At 43.4% G+C, this 10,929-nt stretch overlaps 1 protein-coding gene across 4 annotated transcripts in view; it reads left to right on the top strand.

Annotated features, from left to right (window-relative positions):
* The first annotated feature begins 325 nt into the window (after window positions 1-325).
* The window catches only part of taok1 (TAO kinase 1), a 113,699-nt gene continuing 103,095 nt past the window's right edge, over window positions 326-10,929 (top strand). For 2 of the 4 annotated variants that reach the window (XR_004416130.1, XM_033046284.1), the window contains exon 1: window positions 326-582. The gene's annotated coding sequence lies outside the window, so the exon portion shown is untranslated. Of the gene's footprint in view, window positions 583-1,837; window positions 2,034-10,929 lie in introns of those variants that run through there. The other 2 variants (XM_033046288.1, XM_033046285.1) reach the window with 2 other exon arrangements.

Below are 10,929 nucleotides of genomic sequence, written 5' to 3'. Positions count from 1 at the left end.
GTGTGTGTGTGGGGTTACACAGTGTGTGTGTGTGTGGGTTGCATTGTGTGTGTGTGTGTGGGGTTACACAGTGTGTGTGTGTGTGGGTTGCATTGTGTGTGTGTGTGGGGTGAAGCTTGTCTCTTGTCCTCCAGCAGCGGGCAAATCTCGCGAGTGGAGTGGAGCGGCCGCACGGGATGTGCGCGGCGGCGGTGGCGGTGGAGGGGAGACGGTCAGAGACAGAGTGAGAGGGACAGAGACACGGACACAGACCCCGCCCGCCCGCCCGCCCGGGGTGACCGCGCCGCTGCTGCTGCTGCCCCCGCCATCCCGCCCGCCCGCTGTGTGTCAGGCTGTGTGTGTGTGTGAGGAGCGGGGCCGCGGGGAGGAGGCGCTGAGGGCGGCGGCGGGGCCCAGGAGCGGCCCAACGTAACTCCAGGCCGCGGCTGCGGGGCAAGGTGAGGCCGAGGCCGCGGGCAGGAGCGGCGGCAGCGGGGGAGGAGGAGCGGGAGCGGCGAGGCCGCGGTGGCCACCAGGAAGGCGGGAGGAGGATGACGGCGGTGGCGGGCGGCCCTCGCTCGGCCTCAACTCCCCGGCCCTGAGGTAAATCATGCGCCTCTTTACCCCCCCCCTGCCCCGGGGATGGGACACGGACAACAGTCGGTGTGGGGGTGGGGGAGGCCCACTGCCCTTCTGCCGTTACCCTCACACACTCGCCCCTCACACACTCGCCCCTCGTCCCTCACACACACACACTCGTCCCTCACACACACACACTCGTCACTCGCCCCTCTCACACTCGTCCCTCACACACTCACACTCGTCCCTCACACACACACACTCGTCCCTCACACACTCACACTCGCCCCTCACACACTCACACTCGTCCCTCACACACACACTCGTCACTCGCCCCTCACACACTCGCCCCTCTCACACTCGCCCCTCTCACACTCGCCCCTCTCACACTCGTCCCTCACACACACACACTCGTCACTCGTCCCTCACACACACACACTCGTCACTCACACTCACACTCGCCCCTCACACACTCGCCCCTCACACACTCGTCCCTCTCACACTCGCCCCTCACACACTCACCCCTCACACTCGCCCCTCTCACACTCGCCCCTCTCACACTCGTCCCTCACACACTCGCCCCTCACACACTCGTCCCTCTCACACTCGTCACACTCGCCCCTCACACACTCGCCCCTCTCACACTCGCCCCTCACACACTCGCCCCTCACACACTCGTCACTCGCCCCTCTCACACTCACCCCTCACACACTCGCCCCTCTCACACTCACCCTCTCACACTCACACACTCACCCCTCTCACACTCACACACTCGCCCCTCACACACTCACTCCTATCTCCCTCACACACTCGTCCCTCACACACTCGCCCCTCTCACACACTCACACACTCGCCCCTCATACACTCGCCCCTCACACACTCACCCTCTCACACTCGCCCCTCTCTCACACTCACACACTCGCCCCTCACACACTCGCCCCTCACACACTCGCCCCTCACACACTCTCACCCTCTCACACTCGCCCCTCTCTCACACTCACACACTCGCCCCTCACACTCTCACTCACTCCTATCTCCCCTCTGTAAGGGTGGCCGCGCTCGGTGAGCCTCTGCTCCTTCCATGACACGGTAGTGGCGAGAGGAGGACATTTAATTTGCAGTCCGCTCTCTTTCCCTCTCCCTCCTCCCCTGTAACTTCGACAGAGGGCAACACAGAAATCTCTCTCCCCCTCCCTCCCTCTCCCGTGTCTCTGTGCTGAGCCGCGTTGCCGCTGCCTCTCCTGCTCTGCTCTGCTCTGACTGCAGTGCTGTGCGGGCTTGCGTACATCCGTCATGTCTGTTTGTCAGAGAGGGGAGAGGCACACAAAAAAAACACATTGGGAGGATAAAGAAAGGCTTTATTAGCAGGGCTTGGAAGCAAAGAATGCTCACCCTCCGCTCTGGAAATTATCAACGTGCACACCTTCCGACCGTTTGCAAAGGATCACCCTGTCTATTTATCTGTTTTTTCAAAGGTTGGTGTTTACGGGTTTTTTTTTTAGAAGAGGTTTTTTTTTCACTGGGGTCCACTCCCTCTTTTTTTTGGATCTGTGTAAATAATTCGACTCGTTAAAAAAAAAGAAAGATTCCTGTTTACCCCTCCCTTCATGCTGGCAATTGCTAACATTGATGAATGTCGCGTTACATTGCAAACCTGATTTGGGGAAAAAAACCCATATGGGGTGGAGTTAATCATGCTATATGAAATGAAGTGGCCACACTTCATGATGTCGGAGTGTAAAATTATTTAATATTTTAATAAATTGGATATTTGAGTAACCAGAGCAATGACTGTCATGAAATGTCCATTTTGTTAAAGAACTACCATGTATATTTGTAAATATATGATCGGGCTATGTAATCTGCAAATGTTAGAGGTGAAATAAAATAGTTATGTAAAGCAAATCTGCTGGAATACTCTTTGATTCAACTGTAATTTTGTATATTTATTGGTCATTGGATCACACTTGCAAGTTGATTTGGAATTGTTTGTATTTTAATGTCAAGAGTGTCCAGAGAAAGTACAATATTTAAATGACTGTTTAAGGCCATAGGCAGGGATAATAAATTTGATTCAGAACATTTAAAAAATACTATGTTTCCTGACACCAATTCCCAAATTTTAATTTGGCTTCATCCATCTGAAGCTAGATAAACTTGATTTGATAAAATGAGGTCATTAAATAAATCAAATGAGGATAATACATTATTTTTGTCCAGATTTGTGGATGTATTTTTCATGTTTACGTGGGGATTATGTTGTGAGAAAGTAATCAGGTTGTGAATGTTTTGTTGGTACCAGCTGATTAGTACAGAGATTTATTTTCACCGTCTGAACCCGCAAAGTGTTTATGCAGGCTGTGATAAATAAAATGACGATATGATTCTGGTGGGTTCATGTATTTAATCCTGTATTTAAGCTATTAAAGCCACAGTTAGCCATTATGGAAAGAATGAGTGAAAACCAGAATATATTTGTGTGTGGTGATTAATGTATGCCAAAGAATATTATGGTGGTGACATTCAGAGTTTTAAGATGCTGTTATTGGGGGGCTGCTTCAATTAGGTAACTGGAATGAGTTTGTATGATTTTTCTCAATGGGAATGTCCTTAATTTTTGTGGTCTGTCATCATAAGCCTGGACTACAGATGTAAATTTGTACAGTGTTTTGGCAGTCATTAAGCTTGAGGTTCTGAAATTGTGGAATGTCTTTGCTGGCCAAAATGTTTCTAGCCACTCTTCTTTACCCATGAGAAGGCGATGGTGAGCTGCCCTATTAATTTACCATAGGCTGGTGGAGGTATTCCCCCAGACTTCTTGGGAAGGGAGTTCCAGGACTTGGAGCCAAGAGTGAAGGACCAGGATGGCACGTTGCACGAGGGAGAACTTGTAAACTGTGGCATTCCTTTGCAACTGCTTCCTTTCTCCTTCTTAGCTGGTAAAAGGTGTAGATTTGCGAGACAGATTACCAATACTGGTGGACAGGATGCCAACCAAGCAGGGTGTTTTGATTACTTAAGTTTTTGGAAAATTTGCTGTGAATTACGGTGCATAGTTCATACCCTCAAGAATCTTGCAACTTGGAAATTGGCACATGAAAGAATTTCCATTATGGAATCGCAGGAGTTGTTGGTGTGCCATTGTAAGTAAGCATCAAGGTTCTTTGTTTGCAATCGAGAAATGCATTAGTTTAAAATATGAATGGAGTTTGGGTTAAATTACAGATTTTAAGCATTAATTTTTTTTGCTAAAAGTGTATGCAGTGATGTTTATCAACCTGCAAATTAATAATATTAGTTTGAATATGAATTATAATCTTGAATTCCCAGTACTTTTTATGAATATGCAAGCATTTTGGTTTGGTTTGGTCTGCTCATTTATTTAAAACTATTTAACAAATAATTTAATATCTCGTGTCATCCATCCTGAAGTTATTGTTCAAATTTAAATAGTAATTTACCATTATTTTGGCATTGTACTTTACGAAGGATAAATTAAATGTTCGCACAAAATGCATATACTCACTGGTTACAGGATATTACATAACAGGTTTTCTAAATATTTTTGATAATTACTATTTTAGATTTTAAAGTTTATTTCCGTTTCCAATATCACAACAGTGACATATTTCATAATTCTATTCTTTACTGAGTCTGCTATTACTTTAATGTTTGCAAATCAATTCTTGTGCTCTTTGTGAAATCTTTTCATAATTATATCTTGATTACTGCATGAAGGAGAAGGGAAGAAAATTAGTTTGTGTAATGTTACTCAACTTCCATTAATACCCATTTGAGCCAGCCGAATATATTTACATTTGATGAAGGGTCTCGACCCGAAAAGTCACCCATTCCTTCTCTCCAGAGATGCTGCCTGACCCGCTGAGTTACTCCAGCATTTTGTGTCTCTTCAGTTTAAACCAGCATCTGCAGTTCCTTTCTACAATATATTTAACAATGTATTAGCGGATCTGGGATCTGGACTATAGACTGAAACAATAATTATTGCAAATGCTAAAACATATTTACAGAACAGTTTTGTGAATGTCATTTGTAATTTTTGTTATGCAACCTATCTGCAGTAAATAGCTGATAAATATATTGTTGCCTCTATGTTGTACAGTGGTTGTACGGACGGGCTTCAAGTTGTATAATCGCTGACAAATCGTTGTTCAGTAGTTCAAAATCATTCAAGAATGTAAATACATTTTTTAGTTTAGTTTAGTCACATGTACAGTGAAAAGCTTTTGTTGCATGCTAACCAGTCAGCAGAAAGACAATCCATGATTCCAATTGAGCCATTTACAGTGTACAGATACATGACAAGGGAATAACGTGTAGTGATCATAGTTAAAGTAAGAAATGTTGCTGTAGGAGTAGAGATTTGAGGGTGTGGAGGGATTGTAATATGTGATTGTACATCTGCTTCTGTGGCTAGCACACATAGTCGCCTGGGTTGGGTGCCATCTTGGAATATTATTATCATGATACAATAATATGTGACGAGATCATTCGTTTCTAATGCCCAATTTTTGAATATTCATTACATTGAAATACAAAAATATTTGCCAATGAGAAATGGGAAATACTCTAAAAAATATATTTTTAATGCCAATAGAAAAGTTGCTGCACTGATTCTCATTTACTTGTGGGTTTTCACATCTCAGTCTTGAGTCCTTTTCTTATTTTGTATTTTAAACCTTTCCTCTGCCCTGATTTTAATTGTCTTTGAGATTACATTATTGTCTTCTAGATGTGGTTATCTTGGGTGTTCATTGATGATGAATTGATAAAGGCATGGCATTTGCATCACTGAACTGTACGTGCAGTTCATTGTTTCAATTCCCAGTCTGTGGTAAATTAGCTGACCTCAGCAAGGTTAACAGTTTTGCCTCTATCTCCTCATTTACTCGTTTGGAGCTGTATGTGTGTGGGATGGGGCAGGGAGAAGGCACCGTTTACCCTCTTACCACTATGCAGTAACTGCTGGGAATTGTGTGTATGTGGGTGTTATATGAAGATATGATCAGGCTTAGTAGTAATATAAAGAGTGACCATTTTTGGCTGCCACTACCATGGCAAAATGAGTGTAAAGGGGAAAACTAAACAGATCTTTCTGGTGATAAATTATGGGAAATATTAATATTTTTTTAAAATAGTGTTGTGTGTTTGTATATGTCAAGATTTGTGTATTCTTAGTTGAGCGATTTGTCATCAGAGTTTCCTCTGCTAGTCAAAAGGGTCAAGAATATTAAAGAATATTAATCGAATGCTTGGAATCTGATCTTTTTCATTAGTTCATTTTCAAACAATGACTGTTTATGGATTTTTTTTCAAACCTATTCTTAATACTATTTTCTTTTTGCTGCAAAATTGGATGCTTGGAATGTTATGCTCAAAAATGTAGTAGTGTTTGTGCTTTGATATTTTAGTCCTTGTCCTGTCAGTTTTACAACATTCCTAAGAATGCACAGCATCTTGTGGACCTTGTATTGAACAGAAAGTTCAGTTTCCCTTGAGACTTGGATCAGATTATGAATTGCTGTGATCAAGATTAGTTGGGTTTGAGGTTGTGCAGTATTAGTTGTATCTTCTGTATTGATTATTAATTTGGGGAAAGTTAACGTTTGGTACTGTAAAATACAGTTTTTTTTGTGGTAAATCTACAGTTCTGAATGATCTACTAGCACAGAGAGTTTATTTGCAACTTACGTTCAGGTTTTTGCCTAGGCCCTTGCTCTTCCTATCGATTTTATTTTAATACATCACACTGGTTTATCAAATAAACGTACATCCTTTCATCCACAATGAAAGTCTCTTGCCAACGACACGACAAAGAGTGGCAAGTCAAAATAACATTCAATACCCAAATTATGTAAGTTAATACTAATGCTGGGCTGTGAAACGGTACATTAGGCTATGTACATGCATGTACATAGCACTTAGTACATACCTGTAGCTTACACTGTGAAGGGTCTCGACCAGAAACGTCACCCATTCCTTCTCCAGAGATGCTGCCTGTCCCGCTGAGTTACTCCAGCATTTTGTGTCTACCTGTGGCTCACACTATGATTCTCAGCAGTTGAAGTGATGCATGTCAGTTTTTATGAAAATGTTATGTGGGCAGTTGAAAGCAAAGCGTCACGAGTAACTGCGGATGCTGGAATCTTGCACAGAGCACAAGGTGCTGGAGAAAGCCGCTGGATCGGACAGCATCTGGGAACGGAATAGGTCAACGATGTTTTGAGTCGGCACCCTTCCTCCAGGGATGCTACCTGACCTGCTGAGTTACTCCAGCAGTTAGTATTATGTGGATGAAAGAAAGGGTTGGTTCAGACATGATAACTGAAGATTAGGATATATATATATAAGAAGTGAACATTGAGAAAATGAGCTGGATAGTCTATTCCAATGTTGCAACGTATGAGTAGGTCATGGCCTGCCAGTTCTTTGCCTTCCTGCTTCTTTCACTTTGTGACTTATCACCACCTCCTCAAAATTACAGTACATTTCTTGTCATTTCTTGCTTCTATTTGGTCACATCTGCCGTCGCACAAATTGTCAACATGCATTGAACCTGTGCTTCTTGTTGTTGTAAGATATTGGCTTCAATTGTTGATAGTGAGAAGGGTAGACTTGGACTACAGAATTAATGATCAGTTGGTACATTGGACACGGTAACAGCAGATGGAATTTAAAGTGAAGAAGTGTGGGCCAAGGTAGGTTCTAGGGGCAAGGTAGGTTCCAGTGAGAGTAAGTCATTTTCCGTGAACAGTAGTCTACTAGGGAGTACTGGGGAACATTGGGCCTTTGATGTACTAGTCTAAATACCCAAAGTTGGAAGCACAGGTTGACAAGATGGTAAAGAAGATGTAATAGATGCTTGCTTGCCTTAGCCGATGCACAGAGTTTAGCTGCCGAAAGACCTTGGTATAACCTTATTAAAGATTGGGAAGGTCATACCTGGAACAATGTGTGCAGTTCTGGTCACTACACAACAAGGAGAATGCAATTGCACCAGAGATTCACCAATATGTTTCCTGGGATGAAATGTTTCCGTTATGAGGAGAGACTGGATTTGCTGAGTTTGTTTTCCGTCAGAGGTATATAAAATTATGGGAGCCATAGTTAGGATAGATAGGAAAAATACATTTCTCATAGTTATCATGGAGCATAAGTTTAATGTTAGGAGCAGGAGGTTTGGAGAAAATCAGCGGAAGAATCTTTATAGTGTCGAGCGTGGTTGAGAACTGGAATGCACTGTCTGAGAAGGTGATGTAGGCAGGTACTTTGACAAGTTTTAAGAAGCATCAGGATGAATGCTTGAATCACCAAGGCATAGTAGAGTTGGGGCCAAGTGCTGGTCATTAGGATTAGTAAAGACAGAGTCTTAATAGTATTTGGCATGGAAGTGGTAGGTTAAACCGGACTGCGTGACTATGTTGCAGGATATGTAACACCACCAAAACATTTCTGATGCCGTTGTTACCTATGGTTTGACCAGCTTTCTATTCTTATTATTGCTGGCTTTTCATCCAGTTCTTGTATCTCCAAAAATGCAAATGTCCTAAAACTGACCAACTTACCTGTCATCTTTGTTTACATTGAAGTAATTTATTTATTTTCCTCAATTTGAGTAGAGAATCTTTTGTTGCTCCTTGATCGTTCCTCGATCTCCCTTTTCATCGCTTTCCAATCGCTTTTACACCCTTTGACAAACTCATAGTTTTATTCCTTTTTCCTCTCCAGTGGTGACAAGGACCTTCAGCTGCCTTCACCCTACTTTTGGGAAAACACTTTGTAAATTTTCTTTGCTTTCCTGCCTTCTTGGCTCAAAGGTAGTAATATAGCTAAAATTGGAAGATAATGGATTCAAGTCTAGGATGAGCACATCATTTGGGCTTGAACTTCATGGTGATAATCATCATTGCAGAAATTGTCTTTCATTTGAGTTAAATCAGAGCACCATTCCAACTGGAGATCTATTCCATGACACTATTCCAATTCCCTGAACCCTTAAGGTCGTCTACAATAGGCTACGACTTCAATGTTCAAGATATTTACCATTTCAGTCTAATGGGCAAAAGGTCAGTACCTATAAATGGGAAATATTTGGCATACTCCATGAATGAACAGTTTTTTTCCTGTCATTTATGCAAGTTATCATGTCTGTAGTTGATACCAATGTAAAAGATTTGTGGGACATTTTCCAGGAAGAGTAGAGAATTTTCTCAGTGTTCTGTTTAATTTTGAAGGATTTATGTGATCATACTGTGAGTGAGATCTCCAGTCATAGAGTGATACAGTGTGGAAACAGGCCCCTCGGCCCAACTTGCCCACACCAGCCAACATGTCATCGCTACACTAGTTCCACCTGCCTGTGTTTGGTCCAAATCCCTCCAAACCAGTCCTAACCATGTATCTGTCTAACTGTTTCTTAAATGTTGGGATAGTGCCTACCTCAACTACCTCCTCTGGCAGCTTGTTCCATACAACCACCAACCTTGGTGTGAAAAAGTGTTGCCGTTTATATTTTTTTAAATTAATTGAATTTGCTAAGCAGTACTTTCGAGGTCTCCTTGATCGGATGGGTAGTTATAAATCCATGATCTTTAGCTTTTAGATTGAGAAAATAAGAATCAGAATCTAACTTCAACTAATCTTCACTGACTTGATTTCTCTTTGGTATTGGGTGTTTGCTTTTATTTTGTTATGTGCCTTAAAACACTTTTACATTATAATCATGTAAGCATGGAAATGGGTATAAACATAGACACCAAAAGCTGGAGTAACTCAGCGGGTCAGGCAGCATCGCTGGAGTAACTCAGCGGGTCGGACAGCGTCGCTGGAGAAAAGGAATAGGTGACGTCTCCAATCTGGAACGTCATCTATTCCTTCTCTCCAGAGATGCTGTCTGACCCGCTGAGTTACTCCAGTGTTTCGTGTCTATTTCAGTTTAAACCAACATCTGCAGTTCCTTCCTACCCATTGGGTAGAGATTGTTTTGCGTGGATGTACTACGGGATTCTCGGCTTTGTTTGTTTGCAGACGATTATAAGGAGAGGAAAAAAAACAAGAATGGAGGAGAGCATATCAAATATGTCTGACACATTCACAGTCTCTTCTCTCATCTGGAAAGAGGAGACATGAAGTAAAGGTATCATCATGTCCGTCAAGAAAGAAACAAGTCTGTCAGACATGATTACAATGGAAACATAGAAACATAGAAAATAGGTGCAGGAGTAGGCCATTCGGCCCTTCGAGCCTGCACCGCCATTCAATATGATCATGGCTGATCATCCAACTCAGTATCCTGTACCTGCCTTCTCTCCATACCCCCTGATCCCTTTAGCCACAAGGGCCACATCTAACTCCCTCTTAAATATAGCCAATGAACTGGCCTCAACTACCTTCTGTGGCAGAGAATTCCAGAGATTCACCACTCTCTGTGTGAAAAATGTTTTCCTCATCTCGGTCCTAAAAGATTTTCCCCTTATCCTTAAACTGTGACCCCTTGTTCTGGACTTCCCCAACATCGGGAACAATCTTCCTGCATCTAGCCTGTCCAACCCCTTAAGAATTTTGTAAGTTTCTGTAAGATCCCCCCTCAATCTTCTAAATTCTAGCGAGTACAAACCGAGTCTATCCAGTCTTTCTTCATATGAAAGTCCTGACATCCCAGGAATCAGTCTGGTGACCTTCTCTGTACTCCCTCTATGGCAAGAATGTCCTTCCTCAGATTAGGAGACCAAAACTGTACGCAATACTCCAGGTGTGGTCTCACCAGGACCATGTACAACTGCAGTAGAACCTCCCTGCTCCTATACTCAAATCTACTCAGAACTACTACAGAACCTCTGCTACAGCCACAGTCACTCAAGGCGTTCCCCAAGGCTCCGTACTCGGCCCCCTCCTCTTCATCATCTACATCCTCCCCCTTGGTCAGATACTCCGCCACTTCAACCTGGACTTCCACTGTTACGACGATGACACCCAGATCTACCTCGGCACCAAATCCCCCCACAACCCCCCCCTCTCCCATATCAACTCCTGTTTGTCAGCTATAAAAACCTGGATGCAACATAACTTCCTCAAACTCAACAGCGATAAAACAGAATTTCTCCTCATAGGCTCCAAATCCACACTCAGCAAAATCAATAACCCCACTCTCACCATCGACGGCACCACTGTCTCCCCATTTCCCCAGGCCCGCAACCTTGGCGTGATCTTTGATTCCACCCTCTCCCTTGAGCCTCACATCCGCCATGTCATTAAAACCTCCTTCTTTCACCTCCGCAACATCGCCAAAATCAGACCCTCTCTCACACCTCCCGCTGCTGAAATACTCATCCATGCCTTCATCTCCTCCCG

This window comes from Amblyraja radiata, chromosome 28, assembly GCF_010909765.2.
Source record: "Amblyraja radiata isolate CabotCenter1 chromosome 28, sAmbRad1.1.pri, whole genome shotgun sequence".
Lineage (NCBI taxonomy): Eukaryota > Metazoa > Chordata > Chondrichthyes > Rajiformes > Rajidae > Amblyraja > Amblyraja radiata.
This window is presented reverse-complemented; position numbering and strand designations above follow the sequence as displayed.